The sequence below is a fragment of the Sciurus carolinensis genome, chromosome 1 (genome assembly GCF_902686445.1).
Source record: "Sciurus carolinensis chromosome 1, mSciCar1.2, whole genome shotgun sequence".
NCBI lineage: Eukaryota > Metazoa > Chordata > Mammalia > Rodentia > Sciuridae > Sciurus > Sciurus carolinensis.
This window is the reverse complement of record NC_062213.1, coordinates 195,715,499-195,734,306: the sequence shown is the minus strand read 5'-3', so window position 1 is coordinate 195,734,306 and position 18,808 is coordinate 195,715,499. Positions and strand designations below refer to the sequence as shown.

Below are 18,808 nucleotides of genomic sequence, written 5' to 3'. Positions count from 1 at the left end.
AAGGACAATAGAAGGGTGGTTCTTCAAAAAATTAATGAATCCAGCAATCCTATTTCTAGTACATATCCAAAAGCCCTGAGAACAGGCTCTTCAAGACATGTTTGCATACCTATGTTCACTGCAGCCTTGCTTTCAGTAGTCAGGAGGTGGGGGCACCCATCTGTGTTCACAGCTGAAAGGAGGAGACGTGGCATATACATATGCGTTAGTCAGTTTCTTGTTACCATAATGAAACACCTGAGACAGACTACTCACGAAGAAAAGGAGGTTTCTTTAGCTCATAGTTTTGGAGGTTCAAGGGCATGGTGCCTGCCCTGGCTCAGTTCTGATGAAGGCTGAGTCACATCACGGCAGATGGTAATGGCAGAAGTACATGTTGGAGGAAAAAGTTACATTTTGAACCAGGAACAAAGAGAATGGGTACCCCAATTCCTTTCAGTGGCACACATTCAGTTATCTAAGGACCTTCCACTAGGTATCACACCATAAATGTTCTACGTCCCAGTATCACCACCCTGGGGACCAAGCCTCCAATCACAGTGAAACTTTGGAAGGACACAAACTATATCCAAACCACAGCAACATACAATGGAATATTATTCAGCCTTTAAAAAGGAAATCTTGTCACCCCATACAATATAAATGAAGCCGATGACAGTAGCATAAACGAAATAAACCTGCAACCAAGAGGCAAATACTGTAGATTCCACTTATATGCACTCTCTAGAATGGTCAAACTCATAGCTGGGGTTGTAACTCAGTGATAGAGTGCTCGCCTAGCCTTCGTGAGGCCCTGGGTTCAATCCCAGTACCAGGAAAAATAAACTGAAGTAGTCAAACTCATAGAAACAGAGACCAGAATGGTGTTGCCAGGAGCCAGAGGGGAGGGGACATGGGGAATTTCAATTTAGCAAGATTAAAAACATCTAGAGATCTGTTGCACAACAATGTGAATATACTTAACATCACTGAACTGTACACTTAAAAATGGTTAAGCTGGTAAGTTCTATGTTTTGCATTTTTTATGATAATTTTTTAAGGAGTTAATGATTTTTCCATATTGGACTGCAGGGATGAACTAGAGGGTGTTTGAAGCCCTACCAGACCCTACTAAAAATCTGTCTGTAAGCACATGCTTAAACATGCCATGTTCTTACTATTTATGTTTTATAAGCGTCTCAAGAGGGTGCTTGCTGGGACGTAGCTCAGCGGTAGAGCACTTGCTGAGCATGTCTGAGGTCCTGGGTTCAATCCCCAGTGTCATGAAAAAAAAAAAAAAAAGTCTTAAGAGGATTTTTTTTTTTTAAAGAAAGGATTATTTTGCAGTGACCAACTCTAATTTGCCTAATGTGGAAAGTTAAAATTTGGTTTCTTGAGTTTTCTTAAGGTCATCAAAAGTACACAGCATTCTCTCCTCTCTCTCCTCTCTCTCTCTCTCTTTGTCTCTTTCTCTCTCTCTGTGTGTGTGTGTGTGTGTGTGTGTGTGTGTGTGTGTGTGACCAGGAATTGAACCCAGGACTATCACTGAGTCACATCCCCAGGACTTTTTCTTATTTTCCCTAGAACTTTTTATATTTTATTTTGAGACAGGGTCTTGCTAAATTGCCCAGTCCGGCCTTGAACTTGGGCTATTCCTGTCTCTGCCTCACAAATAGCTGGGATTTCAGGTAGGCACCTGACTAGTATGCACATTTCTTAGAATTAAGAAAATTTCCATTTTCTGAATCCAAACAAAAGGCAACTATATCACTAATGCTTATCGAATGAAAAACAAAACAAAACAAAACCAAGAAAGTTTTTTTGTTGTTATTGTTCTTAGGTACTGGAGATTGAATCCAGGGGCACTTAACCACTGAGCCACATCCCCATCCCTTTTTTTTGTTTTTATTTTGAGACAGGGCCTCCATAAATTGCTGAGGCTGGCCTCAAACTTGTGATCTTCCTGCCTCAGCCTCCAGAGTCACTGGAATTACAAGAGTGCCCCACTGCACCTGGCTTGAGAATGTTTATTTTCAATTTTTTTTTTTTTTTTTTTTTTTTTTTTTTGCGGTGCTGGGGATTGAACCCAGGGCCTTGTGCTTGCAAAGCAAGCACTCTACCAACTGAGCTATCTCCCCAGCCCTATTTTCAATCTTAAAGACACCATGAATTGTACATCAAATGTATTTTCTGACCATAAAGAAATGATAAATGTCCCTGTGCAGCAGTGCACGCCTGTAATGCTAGCTAATTTGGAAGCTGAGGTAGGAGGATTCAAGTTCAAAGACAGCCTGGGCAACTTAGCAAGACCCTGCCTCAATAAAGGGTTGGGAATGTAGTTCAATGTTTGCCTAGCATGCATGAGGATCTGGGTTCAATTTACAGTATAAGAAAGAAAAAAAGAAAGAAAGGGAAGAGAGGAATGAAGGAAGGAAGAAGAGAAAGAGGAGAGAGAGAGAGAGAAAAGTAAGAAAAAGAAAAAAATGGTAAATACTGGAGGAATAGATACGTTTAACTTGATTTAAACATGACATAATATCTACATATACTTACATAGTACCCATTAAGTATGCAGTTTTTATGTTTTATGTATCCATTAAAAATTAAATTCCGGGGGCTGGGGAGATAGCTCAGTCAGTAGAGTGCTTGCCTTGCAAACACAAGGCCCTGGGTTCGATCCCCAGCACAGCAAAAAAAAAAAAAAAAAAAAAAATTAAATTTTTAAAAACCCTCTCTTGATAAAGCGTTTCTCTATTTGCCAGCCAGGAGGCTCAGAGTAAGACCCACAGCACATCTGTAACAGCTCACCACAGTCTAGGCGTCACAGAGCGCCCACGTTCATCTGAGTTTTTCCTCTCCTCGTTTTCGCTTAGCCTTGCCATCGTCTCTCACCTTTAAATAAAGTTTCTGAGCAAACATGTAATAAATCCTCTTTGGAACATGGCCGGGTATGTAAATAAAATGCAAATGCAAACGAATAATGTGAACTGAGCACCTGACAGACACGGTCTTATAAGGTCAAGAATTTCTAAACATCATCAAATCCATTCCTTCCAAAGACAAAGCTCCAGCGTGAAGGGAAACCCATCTTGCAAAGCAGAAGGAAGCAGCAGAGCAGCAGAGGTGGACTCCCCGGCTAATACATTTCGTATCTCTTTGTAAACAGGAAGCACATAGTTCAGACAGCCAAGCAGCTGATGGGAGCAGGAGGAGGGGAAGGAGCCTGGAAGAAGTCATTATTCAGTGCAGCCCTGATGGAAGAAGCCAGTAACCTGGGCTGGGCATGTGGCTCAGTGGAAGAGCACTTTCTTTGTACCCACAAGGCCCTGGGTTCGATCCCAGCACCACAAAGAAAGAAAAGAAACCAGTAACCTTTCAAGCAAGAGGTAAAACTAGGCAGTGGGGAAACTCTTAAACACATGGATGCGTCATAAATCAAGGAGACACTAATGCCTCCTGTTAGCTGTAATCTGCTTTGAGCTGTTTCTCCAGCCGTAGCAACGAGGAGCTCTGAGCCCTCCCCAGCTCCCTTCTAGTTTTCTTTCCTAAGAGCCTCATGGAATTAAATGAAATTGAGTAAGTGCAACATCAATCAGGGTTCTTGGTAGCAAGCCACAGAAACTGACAAAGCAAAAGCAAAATTCATTAGAATAGAGGGGCTCAGAGAATGGAGAGGAGCCCTTGGAAAGCCAGCAGCTCGCCGGTTGTACAACACCTGGGGTAGAGGTGGCTATTCTCTAGAGCAGGAGTCAGCAGACTATGGTTCACCAGCCAATTCAGACCCAAGGTATGTTTTTGTAAATAAAGTTTTATTGACACTACTTTTTTCTAACATAGGTAGTTTTTCTTTTTTCTTTTTTTCTTTCTTTCTCCCCAGGGGACTATTGAATTCAGGGGTGACTTACCACTGAACCACCTCCCCAGTCCTTTTTTATTTTATTTATTTTTTTAATTCTGTAACAAGGTTGGGTGTGGTGGCATACACCTGTAATATCAGCAGGTCAGGAGACTGAGGCAGGAAGATTGTGAGTTCAAAGTCAGCCTCAGCAACTTAGTAAGGCCATAGATAGTAAGACCTTGTCTCTAAACAAAATATAAGAAAAGGGCTGGGGATATTGCTGTGGTTAAGCGCCCCTGGGTTCAATCCTGGTACCAAAAAATAAAAAAATAAAAATTGTAACAAGTTTCACTAAGCTGCTAGTTGCTGAGTGTCTCAGTTGTTGAGGCTGGCCTTGAACTTACAATCCTCCTACCTCAGCTTCCCAAGTCACTGGGATTATAGGCATACAATATCACACCCAGGCAATGTAAGTAGTTTCTTCAATCAGATCTGCATGCAGGTCAATAGCAGTTTCTAGAAAGTTCATCAGGGAGATCCAAGATGGCAGACTAGAGGGAGGTTGCATTCCTTGTTACTTCATAACTCGGGTTTCAAGCAGAGGATGTTTCTCTGTGAGGCAGTCTTTGTTGCTTATTGATCCCCTGCTGTTTACCCCTTTTGTCCACCCTGATCACCTGCAGTCGGCCAGCATATCAACTACTTTTTGAATGCAGATTGCTCACTGACTACCACCTATCGTCTGCCATTTGCCACTTTGCCTACCTCTTGTCTGCCTATCACCTGCCTTTCACCTACTCATCACCCACTGCCCAAGGTCCACCTGCCCAAAGTCCACCGGTAGCCTGAAGACTGACCGCAGACTGTCGGAGGGTTGCCATCTGCCTGCTGTTGCCTGGAAGTCCACTGTCACAATACCCTCAGGTTTGGTTACTCATTGCTGCCATCATTTTGAGACAACAGCCAGGACCTGCAGGACCCCCAGTCAGACTAACCACCCTCCACCTCCAAGACCCCTCAACCAGACCGACAACACCCCGCCTCCAGGACCCCCAGCCAACCACACCCATGCCCCGAACTGCAGCTCCCCATTTGCCAACACATTTGGAAGCTGGTGCAGCCATCTTAAATTATCCTGGAAGCAGAAGCTCCCATCTTTAAGTGGGGCAAATACCATCCTGAGATGCCTGCTGGAGACTGGAAGCTCATTGTCAGGTACCTCTCATGCATCAGGCTACTGAAGACTGGGAGGTTCGAATACTATATGACTGTTATAGTGTAGGGTTTTTTTTTCTCCTTTCTGAAAAAATTTTAAGTTTTTAATTTCTTTATTTTTCTTGCTCTATTTTCCTTTTGTTTATCTGTTTCCTCAGAGTCTCTTTCTTCCTTTTTTCATGCTAACAATCAACTTGTTTTGATTACACTTTCACACTTTCTACAATCTAGAACTTCTATATACTCTTTCATTATCCCATTAACAGTTACATCCTACACCCCCCCATCCTCTTTGTCCTCCATTAGAAACTGCAGACCTTACTGCAGTTATACTGTAGATAATAATTGAACGCATCTTTTCTGTTTATTATGACAATATTGTTAATCTCTTCATAGGAGTTATTTAGTTTAGGGCTGCATATTGTCTGTACTGGGTGCTGCTAATATTGATCTCCCCCTTAAAGAAGAGGTTTTGGAAACCTGTAGGGTCACTATAAGCCTATAGGGGGAAAACTGCAATACCCCAGATCTGCACTGCTAGAGGGGAAGATACATGAACAACATGAAAAAACAAGGGAAGAAAATGTGTCAAACAAACCTAGATTCTATATTAATAGAATGCAGTGACAGCAAGGTAGAAGAAATGTCAGAAAAGGACTTCAGACTATACATAATTAAAATGATTTGTGAAGCAAAGGATGAGATAAAAGAGAAAATGCAGGCAATGAGTGATCACTCCAATAAGCAGTTGAAAGAGCAGCTGCAGGAAGCAAAAGATCATTTCAACAAAGAGACAGAGATTCTCAAAAAAAAAAAAAAAAAAAAAAAATCAAACAGAAATCCTTGAAATGAAGGAAACAATAAACCAAATAAAAAAACTCAATGGAAAGCATCGCCAACAGACTAGATCACTTGGAAGACAGAACCTCAGACAAGGAAGACAAAATATTTAATCTTGAAAATAGAAAGTTCATCAGTATACATTTGTCTCTGTACGGTAACAATGGAGTCAAGTAGTAGTTAAGATGGAGATCACATGTTCTGCAAAGTGTGAAATATTTACAGCAGTTTGCTGAACCCTGCCATAGATCAACCTGCACTGGAGTGTAAATGGCCCCCTTGAGCCGCCCGTGCACTCACTTGTGGTCTCACCTGGAGAGACACTGGCCAGATGAAACTGCAGGTAAGGCTCTGCCCCAGGACAGGTCAGGTTCATGTGCTGCTTCAGCGATGTCTCTGGGGTCTCCTGCCCCTTCTCCCATGCTCTGTGTCTTTAGGGAGTCCACTGGCTGAGCTTAACCTTTAACCCTCGTGCCCACCTGAGGCTGTTCTATGAAGGAGGGTAAGGGTCTGGTCTCCCCAGCCTCACTTACTAAGTGGAACAAGCCAACGGGAATTGCCTCTCCATTAAGACTCAAGGAGTTCCTTGAAGAGAATTGGGGTATTAATAGGAGGAAAGAGACTGGTTAGCCAAAAGTCTACACGTGTCCTTGGGAGGACTTCAGCTGCCACCATCACTGTGACATGACTCTTGCAGGCTGACGTGCAGGCTCATCCGTTTATTCATTCCATTGTGTTATCCTGCAAGAGGCGCCGGCCACGCCTTGCCACTGGGCTTCCGGGCAGCTCCGTTTCTACCTGCACTCCTGCAACAGCGCCTCCTCGGCCTCCCTGCCTCCACCCTGGCTCGCTGCAGTCTGCTGGCCACACCGCCGTCCACGTGTTCTTCCACTGTCTGCCTGTTGGCCTGCTGGCTTGGGGAGTGATTCCTTAAAGCCAAAGTCAGATCATACCACAACTTCTGCTCACACTGTCCCGTGGCTTCGTCTCTCACACAGCAGCGTAAAAGCTAAAATGGTGACCACAGTGTCCCTCTGCTGTGCCTCGGACCCCAGCGCCTGTGTGCTTCCCGCCACTCACTCTGCTCCACCCACGCCAGCCTCCTGCCTGTTCCTCCCTTTGATCCCGCCTCAAGCCCTTCCAGCTTGTTGTTCCCTCTGCCTAGGACTCTGCTCCCCAGGCGGCTGCGTGGCTCCAGCCCTCATGTCTTTCATCTCTATTCAGATGCTTTCTCAGCAGAGGACTCCCTCTACCCCTGGGGCAACCTCCACCCCCTGCACCCTGTTTTTCTCCACTCTTATCACATGCTGTGCGCGTCTGATCACTGCTCATTCTGAGCCTCGACTTGGAGAGTGGACCCGGAGAGGGCTGCAGTGCTCTTCCCCCATTCCTGCTGGGGGAGTGGAGCATCTTCTACTGGGTTTAAGAGAGGATAAGGCATAAGCCTGGAGCTGCTGGAGCTTGGGAAGACTCTTCCTGTGTAAAGTTCCCCAATAAAGAGACTCAGAGAGATTGGTCCTGAGGTCATTCAGTCCCTGGATCCAGCTGTACCTGAAGCCAGAGGACTTTTCAGAGACATATTGCTTAAGCCAGTTTGTGCCACCCAGGGATCTTTACTTATTGATCTGCTCTTTCCTCTTGACTCATTGTTCATTCATTCCTTCTACACAGTGAGAGACACAGTGAGAGATGTGTCTTTAGGTCAGACATCAAATCCTGAAATAGGACACAAAAACACTTCCTGCTCAAAACCAAAACAATGAAATGAAGGGGAGAGTTCAGTTTTTTTGTCTCCATGCTTCCAAACATTTGAATGCTTGTCAAAGGAAAGATAGGACTTTTAGCTTTTAATCTGGTAATTTTGAAAAGCTGTTAATGTCAAAGAGCTTGATTTTCATGCTCTCCTAAGAACTGTAAGACTCATTAGATTGTTACTGAAGTCTCGCAAGCACCCAGAAGAGACCCTGAGTACATTTGCTGAAATTCGACCGTTAGAACAAAGCCTGGGACTTGGCTTCCCATGAGCACTCCAGCCTCATTTCTTCCCACCCACCCCCAGCATCCTCAATACAGTCACACAGGGTCCCCGGTAGTTATCTGAATGTTTCTTGTTCTTTCTCCTTTTGGGGGCCTTTGCAGAATATTCTTGCTGATCAATTCACAATAGCTAAACTATGGAACCAACCTAGATGCCCTTCAACAGAAGAATGGATAAAGAAAATGTGGTACATATACACAATAGAATATTACTCAGCCTTGAAGAAGAATGAAATCATGGCATTTGCAGGTAAATGGATGGAACTAGAGAATATCATGCTAAGTGTAATAAGTCAATCCCCAAAAAACAAAGGCTGAATGTTTTCTCTGATAAGTGGATGATGATCCATAGGGGCAGTTAGGGAAGAATGAAGGAAGTTTGGATTATGTAGAGGGAAGTAAGGGGATGGGAAGGACAGTAGAATGAGACAGACATTATTACCCTATATACATGTATGCTTACCCTACTGGTGTGATTCAGCAGCATGTTCAGCCAGAGGAAGGAGAGGTTATGCTCCATTTGTGTACGTTGTGCCTAAATGCATTCTATTGTCATATATAACCAATTAGAACAAATTAAAAATTTTTAAAAAATAATCTTGCTGACTATAATCACCACATTATTTATAAAGCACTAAGTTCTAGGTGATGAGCTGTGAGTCACCTACCCCATCTGGGGGCTCACAGTAGCCCTAGCAAAGGCAGGAGGGTGGACACACACTCCCCAGTTCAAATTCGGCCTCAGTCCTTTGCCAGCTGTGTTACCCTGGGCTCCGCCTTGCACAGCCTCTAGTTCCATCTGTGGAATGGGGATAACGATGCCCGCAGAGCAGGGGCAGTGGGGAGACGGAAGGGCAAGGGCAGACCAGAGAGGGGATGGATGTCTGATCCGCCTGCCATCAGGATCCCCTCTGCCTTTTCTTGGTTTGGAGTTTCTTTACAGTTCTGTAAGTTCTAGAAAACCAAGAGGAAGGCGACTGTTCTTCCCAGTATGAATGTGAACTGTGGGTGGTAAATGCAACGGATTTTGTCCCAAGGATACTGACCAGTGTCTCGTCCACAGACCAGTCGTGCCAGGGCGGTGGGGTAGGTTGCAGACAAGCCAAAGGAAGTACCCAGTGAGAGGGTGGGAGACATGCGATTTATGGGGGAAAGTTTACAAGAGATCAGAGGCTGTTCCAGGAGGAGTTCTCCTCTGTCTCTCCCGGTACTTTAGCCAAGCAGAGTCTCCCCTCCCTTCAGCGCCTTGTCCAGGGGAGCCCAGCGGGACCGGTGACACGTAACACTGTACCCTCTGATCTGTGCCCAGCCCCTCTAGAGGGGTTTTAAGTCTCACACTACAGAAGCAGTCACATTAGCTCGCTTATTTGCTTGTCTGACCAGAATCGCAAGAGTAAAACTGTCCCATGCAAGAAAGTAGCTTTCTGCATGTGGACAACACTGACTCGCCCTGGTTCCAGTGTGCACGAAGAGAAAGCCATTTATGAAGACATCAAAAGGACCCCAGCGGGCTGGGGTCGTGGCTCAGTGGTGGAGCGCTTGCCTAGCACGTGTGAGGCACTGGGTTCAATTCTCAGCACCACATAAAAAATAAGTAAAGATATTGTGTCCATCTACAACTAAAAATATTTTTAAAAAGAATCCCACAAATAAGTATAACTATAATGCACTAAAGTTTTTTTTTTTTTAATTAAAAAAAAAAAAAGAAGAAAAAGCCAATATCCTTTGAGATAATACGTACCTGGACTTCCCAGCCTAGGAATGCTCTCATTGTTGCCTTGACATGGCTAAGTTTGTGAGAACAGAAAGAAGGCCTTCGGGGACACGGTGATTCACTGTCCCCCTCTGCATTTAGGGACAATACAGCCGGGTTTGTCAGTTTTACGTCTACTTGTAGATTCATTTCTGCATCTCTTTTCTGAACATGAATAGTAGTGCTTTTAATCAGCTGTAGCCACTTACTGGTTCCCTCCTTACTGAATGGCTCAGCAAAGTCTTTCGACCATGTTCATTTGTATCCATCTGGGAGTGAAAATTCTCTCTCTTTTGAATCTTACCTTTTAACCATTTGGAGGTGCTGCCAAGACATCCAAAGATTCAGCTGACCAAGGTCGGCAGGCCTGGTAACCTCCCAGTGTGCTCTTGACCCGAGCAGGCCTTTTCTTCTCCCATAGGTGAATCCCAAGTAGCAATGGAACTTCCACTTTGCCGACTTTGCTTCTCTATTTTCTTTCCTTCTACTAACTCTGTGTTTGGGTTTTGACTTGTTTACGGTTAGTAAGTCATTCCCCCCTGGTGACAGCAGTACCTGAGATTTGATTTGTATGATCAGAACACTCAGCAATCTCTGGGAATGAATTAGAGGATTGCAGAAATCTATCCTCTGCTGAGAGGCAGAGAATCTGTCTCCTCGGGCATTTTGTCTATTTGAGCTCAAATCAATTAAGAATTTCACACCCTCCAGGAAGAATAACTCCTTGATATCTGCACCCTAGTTGTTTGGTTTCGATCCTTGACTAAACTTGCAGAACCGAAGTGATAGATTTTTTGTGTCTTCACAAACCTTGTCTCCTCTTACCTATCTTCAGAGGGTATTAAGAAATTTGATGGTAAAATTTCTTATTTTCTATTTTAATTTTTTCTTAATATGGGGAATTGAATCCAGGGCCTCATGCATGCTAAACAAGTGCTCTGTCCCTGAGCTGCATCTCCAGCCCTGATTGTGAAGTTTCTTTTTAAAAGGAGACCTCTAGTGAATCCCTTGTAGAGGTTTTTTAAAAAGTGCTTATAAATACTCCCCAAGAAACGAGGACACTGAATTTCTGTCATTCCAGATGTGCTAGAAGGTAACTTACTGTTGTTTCAGAACGTCAAAAAGTTCACATAAGGGCTGGGGAGATAGCTCAGTTGGTAGAGTGCTTGCCTGGCAAGCACAGGGCCCTGGGTTCGATCCCCAGCACGGGGTGGGGGGGGAGGTTCACATAAAAAATGATATTGTTTCTGATTTATCAGTGATGGATATGATGACATGAGTCAGAGTAATGAGTCAATTTAGTTCAATATAAATTTACATTTCTTTATTATTGTAAATGTTATATGAGAACAACATTTAGCTTATTCAAGTGCTGGAGATGGAACCACAGGCTAAACACATGCTTTACCGCTGAGTTCCACCCCCAGTCCCCATGAATTTTAACATGATTACAGTATCATGTATGTCAGCTGAAAAACAATCCCCAAGATCTTTTTTTGGGGGGGCAGTGGAGGTAGGTGCCAGGGACTGAACTCATGGGCACTCGACCACTGAGCCACATCCTTAGCCCTATTTTGTACTTTATTTAGAGACAGGGTCTCACTGAGTTGCTTAGTGCCTCGCTGTTGCTGAGGTTGGCTTTGAACTCCAGATCCTCCTGCCTCAGCCTCCTGAGTCGCTGGGATTACAGGCCTGCACCACCGCACCCCATCAATCTCCAAGATCTTGAGATAACCTTAACCCTTCTGGGGGCCTTAGTGGTGGAGCGCTTGTCGAGCATGCATGAGGCCTGGATTCAATCCCTAGCAAAAACAAAACAAAACAAAACAAAAAAACTAACTGATGCTAAACTGACTTATTTAATGAACAATCATTGATGCCTAAATAATTTCTTATACCTGATCATTTCCATCTTATTTTCTAAGTAGGATAGGAGACTGAAACATTGTTTACTAAGTATAATTTTAAGCAAGTTTATGTACTTCTGCTTAGATGTAATGTATAAAAGGTTTTCTTTGGGGTTGTGTTAATGAACAATTTTTTAAAAGATATGAAAGAGATGTGTGGTTGTAGAAAGTTGAACCATAAGCTGCACTACTCAGCTCCTAATTAACTCCCTCCCCACACCCCAGTTTGATCTGCTAAACAGAAGTTTATTACTTCAGTAAAAAGTAGCACTTTGATTAAAAATAAAAATTAGCAGGATGCAGTGGTGCATGCCTGTAATCCCAGTGGCTTGGGAGGCTGAGGCAGGAGGATCACAAATTCAAAGCCAGCCTCAGCAACTTAGCAAGGCCTTAAGCACCTTAGCAAGAACCTGTCTCAAAATAAAATATAAAAAGGGCTGGGGGGTATGTCTCCATGGTTGAGTGCTCCTGGGTTCAATTCCTGGTACTAAATAAATAAAATAAATAAATACAAATTAATGAGAGGTTAGATTATAGAGAAGCAGTAATGACAGAGGAATAGAGCTGTACTGTGACCAGAGATTCTCAAACATCGAGGATGATGATGATGATGATGATGATGATGATAATGAGCTCTTTATCCCTTCATGCTCTCAGATCTTATCGAGACTCTCAAACAGTTTTTGCTCCTGGGAGTTATAACTGTCAACATTTGCCATGTTGGAGTTTGCAACGGGGGTGGGGGGGATTTTTAAATATTGATTGATTCATTCACTTATAGGTGAACTATAAACTTATAGGAACACATAGCATGTCAGCGTAAATAACATCTAGTACTAACATGGCAGTTGTTTTGACCTTGTAGACCCACTGAAAGAGATAGGCACTCAGGTAAAGTACCAGTTTGAACCAGAACATAAAAGAACGTTAATAAAGGACTTACGTTGTCAGACCTGAGTCTGGAATGTTTTAAAATTTATTCAAATTTTTCTCCATCCTAATGGGCTTGCTCCCTTGGTTTATTGACTAAATGCTTTCACATGCAGTATGAAAGTTTATTCTATTTTCTATATAATCATATAGATTGCAAAATCTCCAAGTCTTAGCAATTTCTGTGATTTAGTTATTTATTTAGTTTTGGTACCAGGGTTTAACCCAGGGGTGTTCAACCACTTAAGTCACATCCCCAGCCCTTTTTATGTTATATTTTGAGGCAGGGTCTTGGTAAGTTGCTTAGGGCCTCTCTAAATTGCTGAGTCTGGCTTTGAACTTCCGATACTCCTGCCTCAGTTTCCCAAGCTGCTGGGATTACAGTTGTGCACCACAGTGCCCGGCCTGTGATTTATTTTGATTTTATTATAGCCTTGATTATTTAAGGGGTAAAAAAGAACCCAAATTTCTCATATATATGAAAGAACGAATGTTCCTTATAATTTTGTTACTTTCTGTGTTTTTTTTTTTTTTTAATTTGCTTCTTTTTTCTGTCTGTTTTATTTGTGGCACTGGAGATTTTAAATAAATAAGTAGATAATAAATCTTTCAAGGTATCTTCTGCACCTAAAATTGTCTTTAAGATTTCCCAGAGGTGGGCTGCGACTGTAGCTCAGTGGTAGAGCACTTGCCTAGCATGTGTGAGGCACTGGGTTCACTCCTCAGCAACATAAAGAAAACTAAATAAACAAAATAAAGGTATTTAAAAAAAAAAAAAAAAAGATTTGAATTCTAAAAAAAAAAAAGATTTCCCAGAGGACAATTTTGTTCTTCCTCTTTATAAAAAGAGATGCCAGAAATAATTAGGTTTGGATGGGAAGAGTTGTCAAGGCAGAGGAGATGCTCAGACATCTCTGGGTGAAATTCTCATAGGCAAAATGTTACTCACATAAATATTTACAAATCATGTGCTTTATGGGAAGTCCCCAATACAATGTCGCTGCTGCCCACAATATGTTTTTCCCTCCAAGGAAAACACTCTCAAGCTAGTCCTCCTGTGAACTACAGCCCCAAGGGAATAGATTTCCTAGTTTTAGTCCTTTGCTTGATGGGATTGGCAACAACACTAGAGTGTTCTCAGCCATGAGTTCAGTTCTTTAGAAGGTCTGCTGGTTGGGCTGCGGACGTGGCTCAGTGGTAGAGCTCTTGCCTAGCATGCATAACGGCCTGGGTTCTATCCAGAGCACCTCAGACATTAGCATAAAATAGACTGTTTACTGGGCCCATCTTCCCTCTATATTTAGTATTGCATTACTGGTTATCGAACACAGGGATGCTCTACCACTGAGTTACGCCCTCAGTCTTTTTTTTTTTTAAATTTGGAGACAGGGTCTCTATGTTGTCAAGGCTGACCTCAAACTGGCCCCTGCCTCCCCAGTTGGTGGGATTAAAGATCTGCTCCACGGTGCTCGGCTCCTCTTCTAATCTGAACCTAATATAGGCAAGGGCAATGGGTCTCAGGTGGGACACACATCAGACTTAATAGAAGAGAGATCAGTGGACATCTTCAAGATGTCTAGATCCTCCTTCAGACTTACTGAATATTTTTACTTGGTATTCTTGTTAAAAAAAATTATGAGTGTTGTGTGTCTATTTCAAGATTTTTTCCTCTGCACAAATTTTGATCATTCGTTTTTTTGAAATAGATGTAACGTGTACCCTTTTTGGCAGATAGATTTAATCATCATCTTTAGAGATATTTTGTCTAAATTATATTCTTTGGGGAATGATTTTACTATCTTTGTTTTGCATGCCACAGAATCAGTCAGATTTCCTTATCAGTTCCACGATTCCTGTTACGAACCTTCATTACACTTCTCACATTTTAAAGAAACCAATAATAAATTAAGCACAAAATCAGGCTGATGGCCTGTAGCCCTACCTATTCCTGAGGTTGAGACAGGAAGACAGCTTGAACCCACAAGTTTGAGGCCAATGTAGGCAACATAGCAAGACCTTGTCTCAAATAAATAAACAAATAAATAAAAAACCACATCCATGTTGAGCCTCTGTCACCACGTTGTCTCTGAGGCTTGCTACTATAAGCCACAGGCCAGTTGGCGTTAGCAACCACCAATATAGATCTCAAAGCTTCCAGGGAAAGGACTCTACCAGATACTTCAAATGATTGACATTTCCACGCTGAGCTGACATCTTTAGACGACTTTCAGATGGACCAGTGGAGTGACTTGGGATTGCCAGGACTCTTCTAGGCTAGAGGCAGATGTTTCATGAGTTTCTAACTCAAAGCCAGAGGGCTGAGAATTAATTACATAGGACCGAATGAACTCATGAGGGAAATTTTATTGTAGCTATTTGTTTGGAATACTGTTGAGTTGTTTTAATGTTCTATTTTCCAGATTTATAAGGAAGTCCTTTGTCTCTCAAGCCATCTGCGATCCATAGCAATTTCGTAGACTCTGCTTTTGTAAACTGAAATAAACCATTTTAAAAGAATATCTGATTCTCACAGATTTCTCAGAATGCCGAAAGTCTTATAAAAAAAAATTTTTTTTGTACCAAGAATTGAACCCAGGGACATTACTCAACCACTGAGGCACTTCCCCAGTACAAACCCACCCACTTTAAACATTTCTTTTTTTTCTTTTTTCTTTGGTACCAGGGATTTAATCTAGGGGCACTTAATCACTGAGCCACATCCCCAACCCTTTTTGTATTTTATTTAGAGACAGGCTCTCACTAAGTTGCTGTGACTGGCTTTGAACTGGTGATCCTCCTGCCTCAGTCTCCTGAGTCACTGGGATTACAGGCGTGTGCCACCATGCCCAGCTTTATTTATTTTTTTAAATCTTGAGACATGGTCTTATTAAGTTGCTTAGAGCCTAAATTGCCCAAGTTGGCCTTGAACTTGTGATCCTCCTGCCTCAGCCTCCTGATTATAGGCATGTGCTACCACATCTGGCTCTTTTTAATTTTTATGGCAATAGTTATTTGTACGGGTTCCCTAAGACTATATATTCCTTACCAGGAGGGATAGATCATAGCCAAGTTCTCACCTGGAGTGTGATGTGTTTGACAGTGAAGATCATTAAATCAGGTGTGATGAGACATTTTAAGGAATAAAGTTGGTATTACGGAGCCAATGCCAACAAACATCTGCAGGAAAACTGGTTTAGGACCTACCTGGCTTACAGGTGCTAAGGAAGGTGATTTCCTGGCTGGACAGGAGCATTAGGATTTGGGGGAGACTTCAGAAAGAGAGGAAGGTGCTCAAATTTCTACAACAGGTGAAAGAATTCTGGTGGGAAAATTTTCTTGAGCTGCGTTTCTTAACCCTGGAATAACAAACAGAAGAGGATTTAGAAATTCCAATGGGAGATTCCATGTGAAAACTTTCAAGCAAAAGTTAATTTTGTAATTGTTTTAAACTGTCTGGCAGGACTGAGATGGGGCTCAGTGGTAGAGCACGTGCCTAACTTGCGCAAGGCCTGGGGTTCAATCCCCAGCACTGCAAAACCAAACAGATGGAAGAGCTATATTTCTCCATGTCTGGGGGTACATCTCTGTGGTAGAGCACGTGCAGGGTCCCGAGTCTGATCCCCAGCACCAAAAACAAAAAACACAGAAAAAAACCTAAATGGCTCTAAATTTTGTGAAGCAAATTTAGGAGACCTGTATGCCAAATTAACATTCTTGCTGGGTGTATGTAAACAGTCAACCTGTATTGAATGAAACCAGCTTCATTTTGTGTAATCTCAGCTACTTGGGAGGCCGAGGTAGGAGGATCGAAAGTTCAAGGTCAGCCTGGGCAGTTTAACAAGACCCTTTCTTATAATAAAAAAACAAAGGTTTGGGGATGTGGCTCAGTGGTGGAGAGACCGTGGTTAGATCCCCAGTACTGAAAAAAAAAAAAAAAAGAACAACTTTAAGATGCTCATGACCATGGGTTGGGGGGACCTCAAGGACAAATTTTAAAGATCTGGAAGTTTAGTGGCTGTCCTGAACTCAACTGACATCCTCTGCCATTCATGGTCTTGGAGCTACTTACCAGTCCTGTAAGTTGTAGAAAACTGACAAAGAATTCTTATTCTTAGAAATGCACATTGTGTCCAGTTGGAGGCAATTCACCATTGCCTGTGATATGTGATATTGACCGACTTCGGCAAGAGAGCACTTATTCGCAAGTTTCTTTCTTTCTCCCTTATCTTACTATAATTGTGGGGTGTTTTGATTCCCCTTGACCTAGTCATAACATCTCACCGGTTCCCCCATTCCTTAGTGGACTTCACAAAGCCTTTGACATGACTTCATTTAACAAACATCAGAGTCCTAATTCTATCTTCTTTGAAGATGACCCCTTGAATTAAGGGGTCTGATGCTTAGATCAGTGCCTGACACCCAGTATGGGCTCAATAAATCTTGGCTTTTGTAAGTAAAGAATGAATATCATGGTGCCCATTTTACAGGTGAGGAAGCTGAGGTGCAGAGAAGATAAGCAAAGTAGCTTCAGGAGCACCCAGCTTGCCAGAGATGGAGCAGCAAAGACTGAAGTCGAGACTGTCTTCAAAGCTCCTGTTTTCTTGTCCCCACCTCTCTCCTACCCACAGTCCTCTCTGGCTGTACTCTAATTCCTAGTCATTCTTTTGGTTTCATACTTGGAGTCCTTCTGGATTCTTCTCCGCTAGGTTAGAGCCCCAGCCTTTGAGTCTTTCCCTATCAAGTTCACATGGTGAACATGTGGCAACTGTCAATTTCTGCATCTAAACCTTGAGACCCCCCATGATCAGAGATGGAGATGGGCTTGGGTGGCCCCACAGAGAGCCCACCGTGAGGCAAGCAGCAAGCACCGGGCCAGAGAGCAGCCTGCACTAGGCGCCACGTTTCCTCCCGGAATGGGCAGAGGAAGCTTTGCAGAGTGACTCCCAGGCTCTGCTCCCCTGTCCTCTGATGGCCTGACCATCCCTGGGCTCCCAGCAGCCCTAGGGAGTATCGAGTCTCCTCAAGAGGATGCCCAGAGCCACTAATCTCCCATGACTTGACTTTCTATGTTGCTTTGGTTTTTTTCCAAATCAAATTCCAGAAATCCAGGTTTAAAAATAACCGAGAAATGCAATCTTCTCCACCAAGCCGCTTGGCAAAAACACACCCTCAACAAAGACCAGGATGCGGTCTCTCTTCACACTTACTCATTTTCAGCAGCCAACTCAGCTCTCTTTGGGGTGGGGACCGAAGGGGAGGCAGGACTCCTGGGGGCTGAGGACACATGGGCACAGGAGCCGGGCCCAGGCTGGACCGGCCGGAGGGCGGCCTGGCTCTGCAGCACACGCCCCAGTGGGAAGACAGCTGCAGGGACTGCTGGGAGGACGGCCCTCCTTGGAGTCCTGGCTCGCTGGTCCCCAGCCCTGGATCGGGCAGGAGATCAAAGCAGCCCTGGAAAACGGTCTCCATTAGTAATCCAGAACTCACTCTCCTTCCCGGGGGAGACCTCGGCCGCTCTCCAGCCTGCCTTTCCCCACCATTACGGGGCACTGGCGGGGCGTAACAGGGAGCCGTACTTAGACTGTTGCCGAACAACCACCTCAAACCCCCCCGCCCCCCCCCTACTTTTCTACATGGTCTATTTTTTAACCTGTCATTTATTTTTAATGCCCATTTTGAGGGTTAGAAAAATGTGTGATGGAAGAGAGGAAATTCAGGACCAGAGAAGGCCTGGAAAACTGTCAAATTTCATATTTCCTCCTCCTTTGAATCAGCATTGAACCCCTCAATGGGGTTTTCCTGCATATGCTTGTATAACTCCCTTTTAAAACAATTTTTGCTGTTTTTTCCTTTCCCTGCCCCTGGGCTAAGTTATTCCAACGGACTACTTTCCACCTCAAAGGAAAGTAGTGGACAGGAAAAAGTGGTCGTGTGGTCTGTTGGCTGCAGCTCCCAGAGGAGCCAAGAGGCCTCAGTTCTATTCTGAGCCTTTTGAGAGCAGGATGGGGAGAGAACACAAGCCCTGCCCTTTTACGGGAGTTCCAGAGACCCCATGCCAACAGGAGGAAGTTACCTACTTCAGATCAAAAGGGGACTAGGAACTCACATTTATGAAACACCTGCAAAGTGCCAGCTCACTGAGTCCTCAAAACTTCATGAGGTATGTTTGCGACTTTTGTATTATAGAGGAGAAAACTCGGCTCAGAGAGGTGCAATGACTTGTTCTAGGTAGCACAGCTTGTGGGTGGCAGAGCTGGGAACAGAGCTGGGTTCTTGCTTTTGGGTCAGAGCCATTTCTCTATGACACGC

The 18,808-nt window shown here is 43.6% G+C and overlaps 1 long non-coding RNA gene across 1 annotated transcript; it reads right to left on the bottom strand.

Moving 5' to 3' along the window:
• Positions 1-11,097: 11,097 nt before the first annotated feature.
• LOC124978101 (uncharacterized) lies at positions 11,098-17,818 on the bottom strand. Its single transcript, XR_007107324.1, has 3 exons — positions 17,707-17,818; positions 15,704-15,855; positions 11,098-11,464 (listed from the first exon to the last, which is right to left on the bottom strand). It is a non-coding gene; the product is annotated as an uncharacterized LOC124978101 (long non-coding RNA).
• Positions 17,819-18,808: the final 990 nt, after the last annotated feature.